Source organism: Pogoniulus pusillus, chromosome 27 (genome assembly GCF_015220805.1).
Source record: "Pogoniulus pusillus isolate bPogPus1 chromosome 27, bPogPus1.pri, whole genome shotgun sequence".
Taxonomy (NCBI): Eukaryota; Metazoa; Chordata; class Aves; order Piciformes; family Lybiidae; genus Pogoniulus; species Pogoniulus pusillus.
Genome location: NC_087290.1, coordinates 19,594,642 through 19,605,543, shown reverse-complemented (window position 1 = coordinate 19,605,543; position 10,902 = coordinate 19,594,642). Strand labels below are relative to the sequence as shown.

The 10,902-nt window shown below is 49.3% G+C and overlaps 1 protein-coding gene across 3 annotated transcripts in view; it reads left to right on the top strand.

Annotated features, from left to right (window-relative positions):
* The first annotated feature begins 643 nt into the window (after positions 1 to 643).
* NAP1L1 (nucleosome assembly protein 1 like 1) overlaps positions 644 to 10,902 on the top strand; it is a 28,794-nt gene continuing 18,535 nt past the window's right edge. For 2 of the 3 annotated variants that reach the window (XM_064166777.1, XM_064166776.1), the window contains exon 1: positions 646 to 725. The gene's annotated coding sequence lies outside the window, so the exon portion shown is untranslated. Of the gene's footprint in view, positions 726 to 10,902 lie in introns of all 3 variants that reach the window. The other variant, XM_064166778.1, reaches the window with a different exon arrangement.

The following is a 10,902-nucleotide window of genomic DNA, read 5'->3' as shown; positions in this document are numbered from 1 at the left end:
GTGGTTTTCAGCTGGGCCTCTTAAGGCCAGCTAGTGCTGGGGGTTATGTGGTACCCACAGCCTGTGTGAGCAGGGTGTACCTGTTTGAGCACCTTCTGGTTTTGCTCAGGTGATTCAGAAATCCTCCTGGCTCAGGTTTAAACCAGCACCAAAGCGCTCCGGGGAGCATTACATCCCGACTCCCGGGCACGGCCCTTCTCGCCACCCTCCCGCCGGGGAGGAGGTAGTTTCCGTGCTACGCCGCGGTCCACCAAACGGGACAGCAAGCTCTGGGTGCCACAGCTCGGCCCGGGCCGGGTGGCCCCAGCGCCTGGTACAGCACTGCCGTGCCTCTCCCCTAAGGCCCACGGTAGGGACTAGGCAGCCCGAGCGAAGTACGTGAGAGGACACACGTCCCGAGAGATGACAAGGCCTTCCCTCCGCGCCTTTCCGCCCGCGGCCCGCCCCGCCCGGCGCGGCAGCAGGCGGCAGCAGGCGGCAGCAGGCGGCAGGCAGCGGGCGGCAGCGCAAGGGCCGGGGCCGGGGCCGGGTAGGCCGCGACCGCTTCGGCCAGCGGCGGGCGCGCTGCACGAGGGCGCGGGGGCGCGCGCGTTGCCAGGAGACGCGGGGCGCGCGGGGGGCGGGGGCTGCGCGGTGACGTCAGCTGTATATGAGCGCGAGCGGCGGGAGCCCGCTCCTTCCACCGCCAGCCGCTCCTGAGTCACCGCCGGCCCCGGCCCGCGCAGGTACCGCGGGGGCGCCGCGGGCCGCTGCCGCCCCGGGGATGGGGCGCGGGGGGTGGGGCTGGGACATCGAGCGAACGAGGGGGCTTGGCCCCCGCCCGGGGGGCCGTGGGTACCGTTCTGGCCTAGCAGGGCCCCTGGGCCGCCGGGGTGTGGGGGCCAGCGCTGCGTGCGCCGCCCCGGGGCTCCATCGCTCTGGCGGCTCGCGGGGCGGCGGCGCCCCAAGCGCTGTTACTCGCCTGGCCCCTCGGCGGGGAGCGCTGCCCGCCGTCCCTTCCCCCTCCCTGTTCCCGCCACCCCCCACTCGTCTCTCCGCCGCGCCCCGCGGAGGGGCTAGGCCGTCGCGGCGCGGCTCGGGCCGGCGCTGAGCAGAGGCGGCTCTGCTAGCAACACGTGGGGACCGAGCGGGGCCCGCCGCGCCGGCAGCGAGGGGGAGAGTGCCGAGGCCGAAAAGCCGCACGGGTGGGAAGGAATGTGTGTATCTACTCGCCCGGCCGCGGTGGGAGGCGAGGGAGAGTGGGATCGGGCAGGCAGGGGGGCGGCAGGGGTGGCCGGGCGGGCTGGGGCAAGCGGGGGGTGGAGAGGGCGGTGAATGTGCACATGGTAGGAGGGGCGGGCGGCGGATGGCAGCGCGCCGTGGCCTTGTGCTGACTCCCGCGCCTCGCTCTCGCTGTCGTGTCGGGGGCCGCGTCGAGGCTGTGCTGTGCGGTGCTGCTGGCAGGGGGACCCAGAGGCTCCTCCAGGGGACGGGCGCGACGTGCTTCCTGTCCCGGGACGGCGCTCGTCGGTTCGCCAAGGGTTAAACACATCGCTGCTCCGGCTAGCTGCTGTCACCTGAACGGAGGCCTTTGCGTTCTGCCTGGTTGCAGATATTCATAGTAGCAGTTTTAAGACGTGGGTGATGCCTGCCACCAACGAATCGCAGCAACATGCAGGTTGGCAAAGCTCCTCAGGAGCACCAAGTTCAACCTAGAACCCTACTCTACAAGATTCACCTGTAACCGTATCCCTAAGCACCACATCCAGGCTGGGTGACTCCACCACCTCCCTGGGCAGCTCATTCCAGTACCTCACCACTCTCTCCATGAAAAACTTTTTCCTAATATCCAATCTAAAACTTCCCAGCCTCAGCTTGAGGCCATTCCCCCTTGTTCTGGCTCCAGTTGCCTCTGAGAAGAGCCCAGCAGCAGCCTCTCCACAATGTCCCTTCAGGTAGCTGCAGACAGCCATGAGGTCTGCCCTCAGTCTCCTCTTCCTCACACTAATCATCCCCAGCTCCCTCAGTCTCTCCTCATCAGATTTATTCTCCAGGCCCTTCCCCAGCTTCCTTGCCCTCCTCTGGACCCACTGCAGCACTTTCACATCTCTCTTGTATTGTGGTGCCCAAAACTGAACACAACACTTGAGGTGTGGCCTTTCCAGAGCTGAGTCCAAGGGGGAGAATCACCTCCCTGCTCCTGCTGGACACAGCATTTTTAATCCCATCCAGAATGCCATTTTGCCTTCTTGGCCACCTGGGCACACTGCTGGCTCACATTCAGCTCCTGTCTATTGCAGCCCCCAGGTCCCTTTCTGCCAGCAGCTCTCCAGCCACACTGCCCCAAGCCTGTAGTGATGCCTGGGACTGTTACACAAGTGCAGGACCTGGTGTTTGGCCTTGTTGAAACTCATCCCATTAATGCTGGCACATTGGTCTAAGCCTATCCAATTCCCTCTGCAGAACCTCTCTGCCCTCATTCAAATCAACACTGCCACCTAACTTGGTGTCACCTGGAAACTCACTGCTGACAGTCTCTGTGCCTGAATCAAGGTCGTCAATAAAGATGTTAAACAGAAGTGGTCCCAGCACAGAATGCTAAGGAACTACCTGAAAGATCTAGTTACTACACCTGGGAATGTTGGCTTGTGCTTAGCATTTGGATTGATCTGTCTGCACACACGATGTATTCCATCTACCCCATACCGGGCGTTTAGGGAGCTTACACTGCCAGTACTTGTGAGGCTTTCAACGTTTAATATAATATCTCCCCTGTGTACTTGCAGATGAACACAAACTTCAAGTGACTGTGGTACAGTGATAATAGATCAGCATCTTCCACAGTTTGTCTCTGTGCATGTCCACTTGTGCTTGAAGTGCCATGGAAATACGCAGACATTTGTGATTTGAGGAAGGCAAGACAAGTGGGCACTAGGTGTGCAGGGTGTGGCAGACACTTCCTCCACTCACCTGCTCTGTAGGGAGCTTTGCGTGTCCTGACGGAGATTACGTTTGGCCTAATTTTTTCGTGTCAGTCATAAAGTAAGGCCTGAGAGAGGAGCTGGGGCAGTATACAGCTGCAGGTAGTTCCTGCAAAGATGCTGTGCCTGTTTCACAGAGGCACTGTACTGGGGTTGAAACAAGTCAAATGGCCTCCGGTTTCTTGTGAATTGAGAAATTGTCTTTGGGCAGAACAGAATTTGAAATGTACATATATTGGAATTTGAGTGACTTGGGTATCTCTGCGCCAGACAAAACTTTATCTCTCTCTAGCTGCTACGAGTGCTTTGGTGGCTGAACTTGGTGGCCCATTTCCGTGGCAGTGCTATATGTTAGCTGCCTCCCTTCGATCCCCTTTTTCTGCGTGTGGCAGGTCTTGCATGTCATGTGTTCTGCTTCCTGAGAACAGAGAGTTGCAGAGTGAAGGTCTTGCGCTCACATGGTGGGTCTGGGGTACATCCCGTGCCCTGACACTCACAGCTCTGGGAAGCCAAGTGAGTGTCGGGCGTGCTGGAAGTACATGGCAGACTGTGCGGCCACTGCATCTGTACAGCCAGCCCGGCGTTGGGACCTACTCAAAGTGCTGCATCCGCCGTAGCGCTGTGTAACGCTCCTCTCGTCCTTCTGCTTCAACTAGCCCCTTAGAAAATCTTCATCTGACTTCCCCGAAAACTGTTCCTGGGGGCAGGCAGGGGAATTGTTATGGTGCTTGCTCACCGAGCACCCTGGAAATGGGTGTTCTCCCTTTTGGTCTCACCATAGACATGCATGTGCAAGCGAAACTGAAAGCAAGGCCTTGCGGGTGTGTTGGGGAGCTTTGTGAACAGTTTCCGCAGCTCTCAGACCCAGGTCTTCCTGGCTGGAGCCGTGTCCCTAGTACAGGGCTCCAGATCGTCAAGGAAACTTTGGCTTACTGTGCTATTAGTTGCATTGATACGAATCTGTTTACTCACTTAGCTCCGCAAGTAGAAGTAATTGTAACAGAGAGAACTTAACTCATTGTGGCAGAAACTGTATTCCTTCAGGGAGTAAACCAGGATTTAATTTCAGTAGTGAAAAATCTGGGGAGAAATAAGACAAACATCTTCCGTTTTGAGTTTTTGATGGCATTCTTGGGTTTGTTCCAGCAGACCAGTGGGTGTAGCTGTGCTGTACTTGTGCTACACTCTGCACCTTTTTGTGTAAATGGTTGTAACCTGGTTCACCTCCAGGTGCTTGTGACAGAGCTGCAAATGCGCTGTGTCCCGCACTAAAGGTTTAAGCCGAACTGCTTTGGGAAGCTGCGGAAATCGGAGGTTCAGCAGGTCTTCTAAACACCTGCTCTTCTTTCTGTGTTCCGATATGCACTCAGTGGATCTTCAGTTCTGTTTTTCTTTGAGCTTACAGTGCTTTGGTGTTTGTGTGGTACTAGTAGGCACTTCAACAAAAACCAGCACTTTGCAGACAGAAGTGAATTTTTAGTTCCAGTTGGATTTTACTAGAGCTGATGACTCTTCTGAGTTAGCTTCTGGTTTGGGCAATTGCGTTCCATCTAGCCTCTTCTTGGGAAAGCAGCGAACAAATAATAAGGCAGAACTGCACTCCCTAGCAGTGTTTAATCCAAGCAATGGTTGTGGTGCTTACAGATCCAGGCATCCTTTGAAATCACTTTTACTCAGAAGTGATTAAGGTAATTCAGTCTAGCTGAACTCGACTCAACTCAGAGGTTAGTGCAGTTTCTCCTCACCAAATCGTGTTAATAATGTTTTTGTCTAGCAAACCAGACGTGCTGGGAAGGCATCACAGAAGATGCTTGGGGATTTATTAGATGACCTTCCGAAAAATTAAGCAATTTGGAAACAATGCATGAGGTTTTTGAGAACTTCTACACTCAAAAGTTCATGCAAAGGGGAAAATCCTCACCAAGATCACAACCTCATGTATTTAGTGATCTTAGACCTTAAGTGTTTAGGAAGACTATGAAGGCTGCAGACTAAAACTTCAGTTGCATTCAAAAGAAGACAACTTTGCTAGTGTACTTTTTGATACTTTAGTTCTAAAATAGAAATTATTTATGATATGAAGCAATTTATGTTCTTGCTAAACATTAATGTTTAAAATTAATTTCTGTATTACACATAATTTGCATTTTAACTACTGTGAGAAGGTGTACTGAAGATCTTTGCTGGAAAGAAAGCTGCTTAGATTGTATGTAGTACAGGAAAATACAGATGCACCCGAGGAGTGAATGTGAGGTGATGTCTCAGTTCAAAACGTAACTTGTGGTAGGCAGTTGCGCATCGTCTGTCTTGCCTGGTCTTTGTAGACTTTAGAGCATGATACTAGCAGTTGATCCTCACCAGCTTTTTATGATCAAAGGGTGAAGGCAACATTTTAGATATGAAACATTGCTTTTCTGCATGTACCTGTAGTCATGTAGCATTCAGTTGCTGATTTGATGTTTATTCTTCAAAATACTACCCCCACCCAAATCACGATCAAACCAAACATCAGGAAAACCTCACCCCAAACCCCAGAGCTGCTACGACTGTTGTCCTTGTGTTGGAAATTCAAGTTTACAGATTTGACTAAGAAGGTCTGGGAATCTAGAACAAACCTCCAGGACTCTAAGACCTAGGTTAGCATCAAAATGTTTGTTGTCTTTTCTGACCATCTGCAGTATGGTGAGGGAAAGTTTGCTTTTAGTTCCTGCTTTGGTTAAAAACCTGGCTAAGGTATCAAGAGGTTAAGGAGGGGATATGAAATAAAACAATTGTTTACATCCAGACTGATTTTTAAACAGTTCTTGTTGAACTTCCTTTTCACTTGCCTATTTCTGTGTCACTTCTCATTCACATCTCAAATACTATTAATCTCAGATGTGAACTGCTTCTGTTCCTCAGGTGTTAGTGCCGATAGGTGGTGAGTCTGCACTTGCCTCCTTTGTTCCACTAAGTTCAGCAGTGAGTGCAGTGTTTTTATGGAGGCTGTGTTACTGAAGTGTGTCATGGTCACGTTTTGCATTGTGTGTTAAAACACAGCACACATTCATTTTGCATCTTTACTACTTCTGCATGGTAAGATTCAGATGGGCTGCACGCAATGTTTTTGTTGTACCTTTCCACAGTGATTTTTTTTTTGACGTTTTGTATTCTAAATGTACTTGAATTGCTTCTCTTACATAGATGTGACTTCAGATTTTATTTCAGCTTATTCTGCATTTCCAGAATTGCTTTGTTCCCTTTTCTGCATGTACAAGGCACAGCCTCAAACATACTCACTATTCTTGACTTGGTGAGTTCTGGCTGACATGGACCCTCAATTCTTCTATCACCCTCTACGCCCTTTGGGGCATTATCAGCTACTTCTGCTGATGCCAAAAGCAGAGTGGAGTGAAATTATCAAGAAAATGTTTGAGATTCTCTGTATGAAAGAGGTTGAAGTTCTTCTGTACAGGTTCAATATGTGTTTACACATGCTTCTTAAAATCTGCGCCTGTGTTCCCTTGGGAGTGACTTACTGAAAATTTAGCCATGTGTATTTTTGTGAGGTCTTACTGCTCATTGTGACATCTCACCCCTAACAGCCTCTGCAGAACTGTCAGGGATGGAAAGGACCTCAAGGATCATCCAGTTGCAACTTCCTTGATATAAGCAGGGACACTTTCCACTAGATCAGGTTTCTCGGAGCCACATCCAGCCTGGCCTTAAAAACTTGCAGAGATGAGGCTTCTACCACCCCTGTGGGCAACCTGTGCCAGTCTCTCAGCACCCTTATGGTGAAGAACTTTCTAACATCTAATCTAAATCTCCCCTCCTCTAGCTTGGATCCGTTCCCTCCACTCCTATCACTACCCAGCACCCTAAAATACCCCTTTCCAGCTTTCTTCTAGCTCTCTTCAAATACTGGAAGGCCTCAAGAAGGTCTCCTGGGAGCCTTCTCCTCTCCAGACTGCACAACCCCAACTCTCTCAGCCTGTCCTCATAGGAGAGCAGCTCCAGCCCTCTGATCATCCTCGTAGGCCTTCTCTGGGCACCTTCCAGCACATCCAGATCTTTTTTCTCTGATGGGTGTTGTGTTTTATAATGAATGCTAGCTTGTTAGTGCAAAACTGGATGTTCCGAGGTTTGCAGCTAAGGGCTTTGTTTCCATGCTAAAACATACTGAACCAAAGCTACCAAAAATGTTGCTAAGTATATTGTAGGAATTGGAGTGGCTTCTTAGGGAGTGCGGGGGCTGGGATGCGTGTGTGAATGAATGTATGAAATCACATTCATCAGATGTTCCAGAAAGAAACATGCTGTTGAAAACCATAGTGTTTTTTCAGTGGGTTTTTTTCTTCAGCTTTCCTGTCACATAAGGATGCTTAGATGCTTTGTAAAATGGAGTTGACTAAAAACTTTAATGCTGCAGTGTGAGTCTTGCAGATAGCAGCATGCCTGCCGATATGGTTGTTTGATGTGAAAATCTCAGTAGTCCACTGAAGCTCATTTCTTTGGTTTGTGGCATACACAAGGTGTTATTTTGAGCATAGAATCGTGGAATCAACCAGATTGGAAGAGACCTCCAAGCTCATCCAGTGCAACCTGGCACCCAGCCCTAGTCAATCAACCGGACCATGGCACCAAGTGCCCCATCCAGGCTTTCCTTCAGCACCTCCATGGATGGTGACTCCACCACCTCCCTGGGCAGCCCATTCCAATGCCAATCACTCTCTGTGTGAAGAAATCCCTCCTGACATCCAGCCTAAGACCTCTTCTGGCACAACTTGAGACTGTATCCCCTTGTTCTGTTGCTGGTTGTCTGGGAGGAGAGCTGTGCTAGTTTGAGCCTAGCTAGAATGTTTTGGTGAGAAGAACTAGCTTACATGCTGTGAAAAGGAAACAGTGGTGATGTCTACTTCACTCATAGGATTGCTGAGATGTATGAAACCAAGAACATAAATATAGATAACAGAGTTACTCTCTGGGCTGCACCTCTCTCTCTAACCTAACCTGCCGTCTGTGTGACTAACCTGTCTGCTCCTAACCCCTCTGGCCGACCCTCAAAATTTAAACATAAGGCAAGATCTAGGGTAAGGTAGAGGGGTGGGAGGAAGGTGGAAGTGTGGTTGGGAGCCCCTCCTGGGGACTCGGGTTTCTGGGAGGGCTGCTGTGTTTCTGTATTACCTTTTAACTTGTATATTTCTGTATATAACTGTGTATACTGTAAATATCTGCTTGTATATTGTGCTAAGCTGTAAATATAAAGCTTCATTCAATTTCCAGAGCTGCTGAGCCTAGTCTGGGTGATTTTCCAAAGTGTTGGGGGGCGGGGAACACCCAAACCATCACAAGAGCCCAGCCCCACCTGGCTGCAACCTCCCTTCAGGTAGTTGGAGACAGTAATGAAGCCTGCCCTGAGCCTCCTCTCCTCCAGGCTAAAGAACCCTGCTACCTGAAGTACTGTGTTCAAACACACTTTCTTCATCCCTTTTGCACTTCTTAACAGACCAACATGAGCTCTCTAAAGATGCTCTTCGAACGTTGCAAGTATCTTCTCCTATATGTTGAAATGTAAGTCTCTCTAGGTTGGCTGCTGTATTCCCATGCTCAGCGGTGGAAAGGAGAAACTGCAACAAGCCATGCTGATTAGTTTGTTTTCAAAAATCCTTTTCTTTTTTTATTCGAATTTAAACCCCTATATTGCTTTCCTAATAATGAAAGATTGTTCTAAATAGAAATTGGTAGGTTTTCTGCTACAGAAGCTTGGCGTCCAGAACAAAGGCCACATTGTGTGTTAATGGCCCTATTTTTAGAAGGTGGTCAGGGAGCTCAGATCGGTAGCAGAGACAAACAGGCAGATACACAGTCCTGATTTTAAATTGTAATTCTGTGGTCCATTTCCCTCCTTACAGAGGCTCTTTTTTACTGCAAGAGTAAACAGACACTACCAAAAATTCAATAAAAGGGCCACAAAAATGGAGGAGTTCAGTATTTGACTGAATCTTAATTTCCTGATTTGAAAACTAATTAAAGGGAGAGCTCTAAACTGTTTCTACATGAACGAAAGTAAGCCCTGCAGCTCCTGGTAACTGAGCGAGTTATGTGTGTGATCCCGGTTTTGTTGTGAACAGCCTGAGCTTTTCCCTTCACGTAACTGCTGTTCTCATGCAAATTGTAGAGCACTTCAAAGTTGAAATGGGGAAAATAAGTGTTCATGCCATCACATGAATTGTGCAGAGGCCTGCAAGCACGGGCTGACATTCTTGCAGTGCTCTGAATTACTGACTGCTCAGAAAATTCGTTTGGCTATGAGGGTCGATTTCTTTTAAAGATGTGAGTAAACAAGGCTTGGCTGTATTTGGGTCCAGTATCCTCAAAAAGCCCATTTGTGTCTCCTGAGCTACTTGAGATTTCTTCTACTTGCAATTGCAAGCTAATTGTGTGAGCAGTTCCTCTAGAGAAGGAGAAGCTTGTTCCTGAAAGGGAGGGAATGCTACCCTGTGTGGTAGGGTATCCACAGAGATGCTGCACACTTGAGATTTGTTGGTGGCCTGCCAGCCTTGGGGGTTGTGCAAAAAAGGTTTCTGTTTGCTAGAGGAACTGTCTCAGCAAGGTCTGCTCTCCTCAGCTGGCTCCTCCTTCACCTCATTGTGACCTGTCTTCCTGAGGCTGAGCGGGTGTCAGGGTAATCTAATGCTGGCATGCTTGCTTGGGACACATCAGACTGACCTTCACAAAGGAAAACTACTGCCCAGCGTGCTTGTGTCCAGTCTGTAACGTGGCTGCTGTGCGACTCTGGCTGCCTTCTGTGTGGATGAAGGGAGAAATAGAAAGACTGGAGGGGTCGAATATTTACAGCTTATGTTTGAGCAAAATGGTGTAGTGAAGAAACAGTAACCCCATACAACTTAAAGCTTACCAGTGGGTAACTTCAGGATGAACACACCCAGCATTGCCAGCTTGTGTGTGTGTCAAACTACATTTCTTCAGTATGACAGCCTAAGGAGCTGGAGAGGCTTTTAAACACCATGATAACAGCAAATTTTCATACTGTTTTGATAGCACTGAAGTTTTTCTAGAGAGTTCTGCTAACTTAGTGATCCTGCAGGATGCACTGGAAACTGAGCTTGTGCTGAGTGACCTATTCTGCAAAGCAGGTGTTCCTTGTGATGGCAGGCAGGCTTCTGGCTGAGCTTGAGCTAGCCACACAAGTTTTAAGCTTTAGTCTCTAGAAAACTTGCACTGCAGCTCACTTCTCTGTGCCTTTGCTTCCTCTTTATAGCATGAGCTTCCCACACATACTCCTTAAAGCTTTGCAAAGATACCTCTTTGTTTATCTTGTGTTTTTACTGCGAGCAGCCAAACATTGTAAGTTTTGCCTCTGGGTGCCTCTGACCATAATGCAGTGCTGCTGGTTGTTGGTGGTTAACAGGGAGATAAAATATTTTACAGATAGGAGGGAGGCCTGCTGGCCTTAGAACAGTTGAGGAGGCTACCTTTTAGTGGCACTCATAAGTCTGTTCTTGCAGTCCAGAGGCCTAGATGATAAGTACTGTATTAGCCTCAAGCAGTCACCTAGATACTGAGGCTTGCAGTAGCACACCAGCTGTAGCCATCTTTTGTTAGAATCCTGCACTGATAACTGCTTAACTGGTACCTCCCAGGGGCTCCTTCAAGTGATAGCAGTGAATGCTTCTTGTGGTCCTGTGCCAAGGTGCAGCTGCTGTTCACACTCCTAAATGTTGCCTCTTTCTTGTGGAAAGCTGAGAGATAGGAGAGCTACAACCAAAGGGTTAGTTTTGGGGAGATAGTGCAAAATAAATGTGGTTATATTTTAGTATTACTGAATGTGGTGCAAGTTGTGTACAAAGTTTGGATACTAGACTTGAGATCTTGTGTTGGGCACTGTGCAAAAATAGAGGAGAATTTTTACTGAATGCTTTTTTTTTTACCAGTAGAG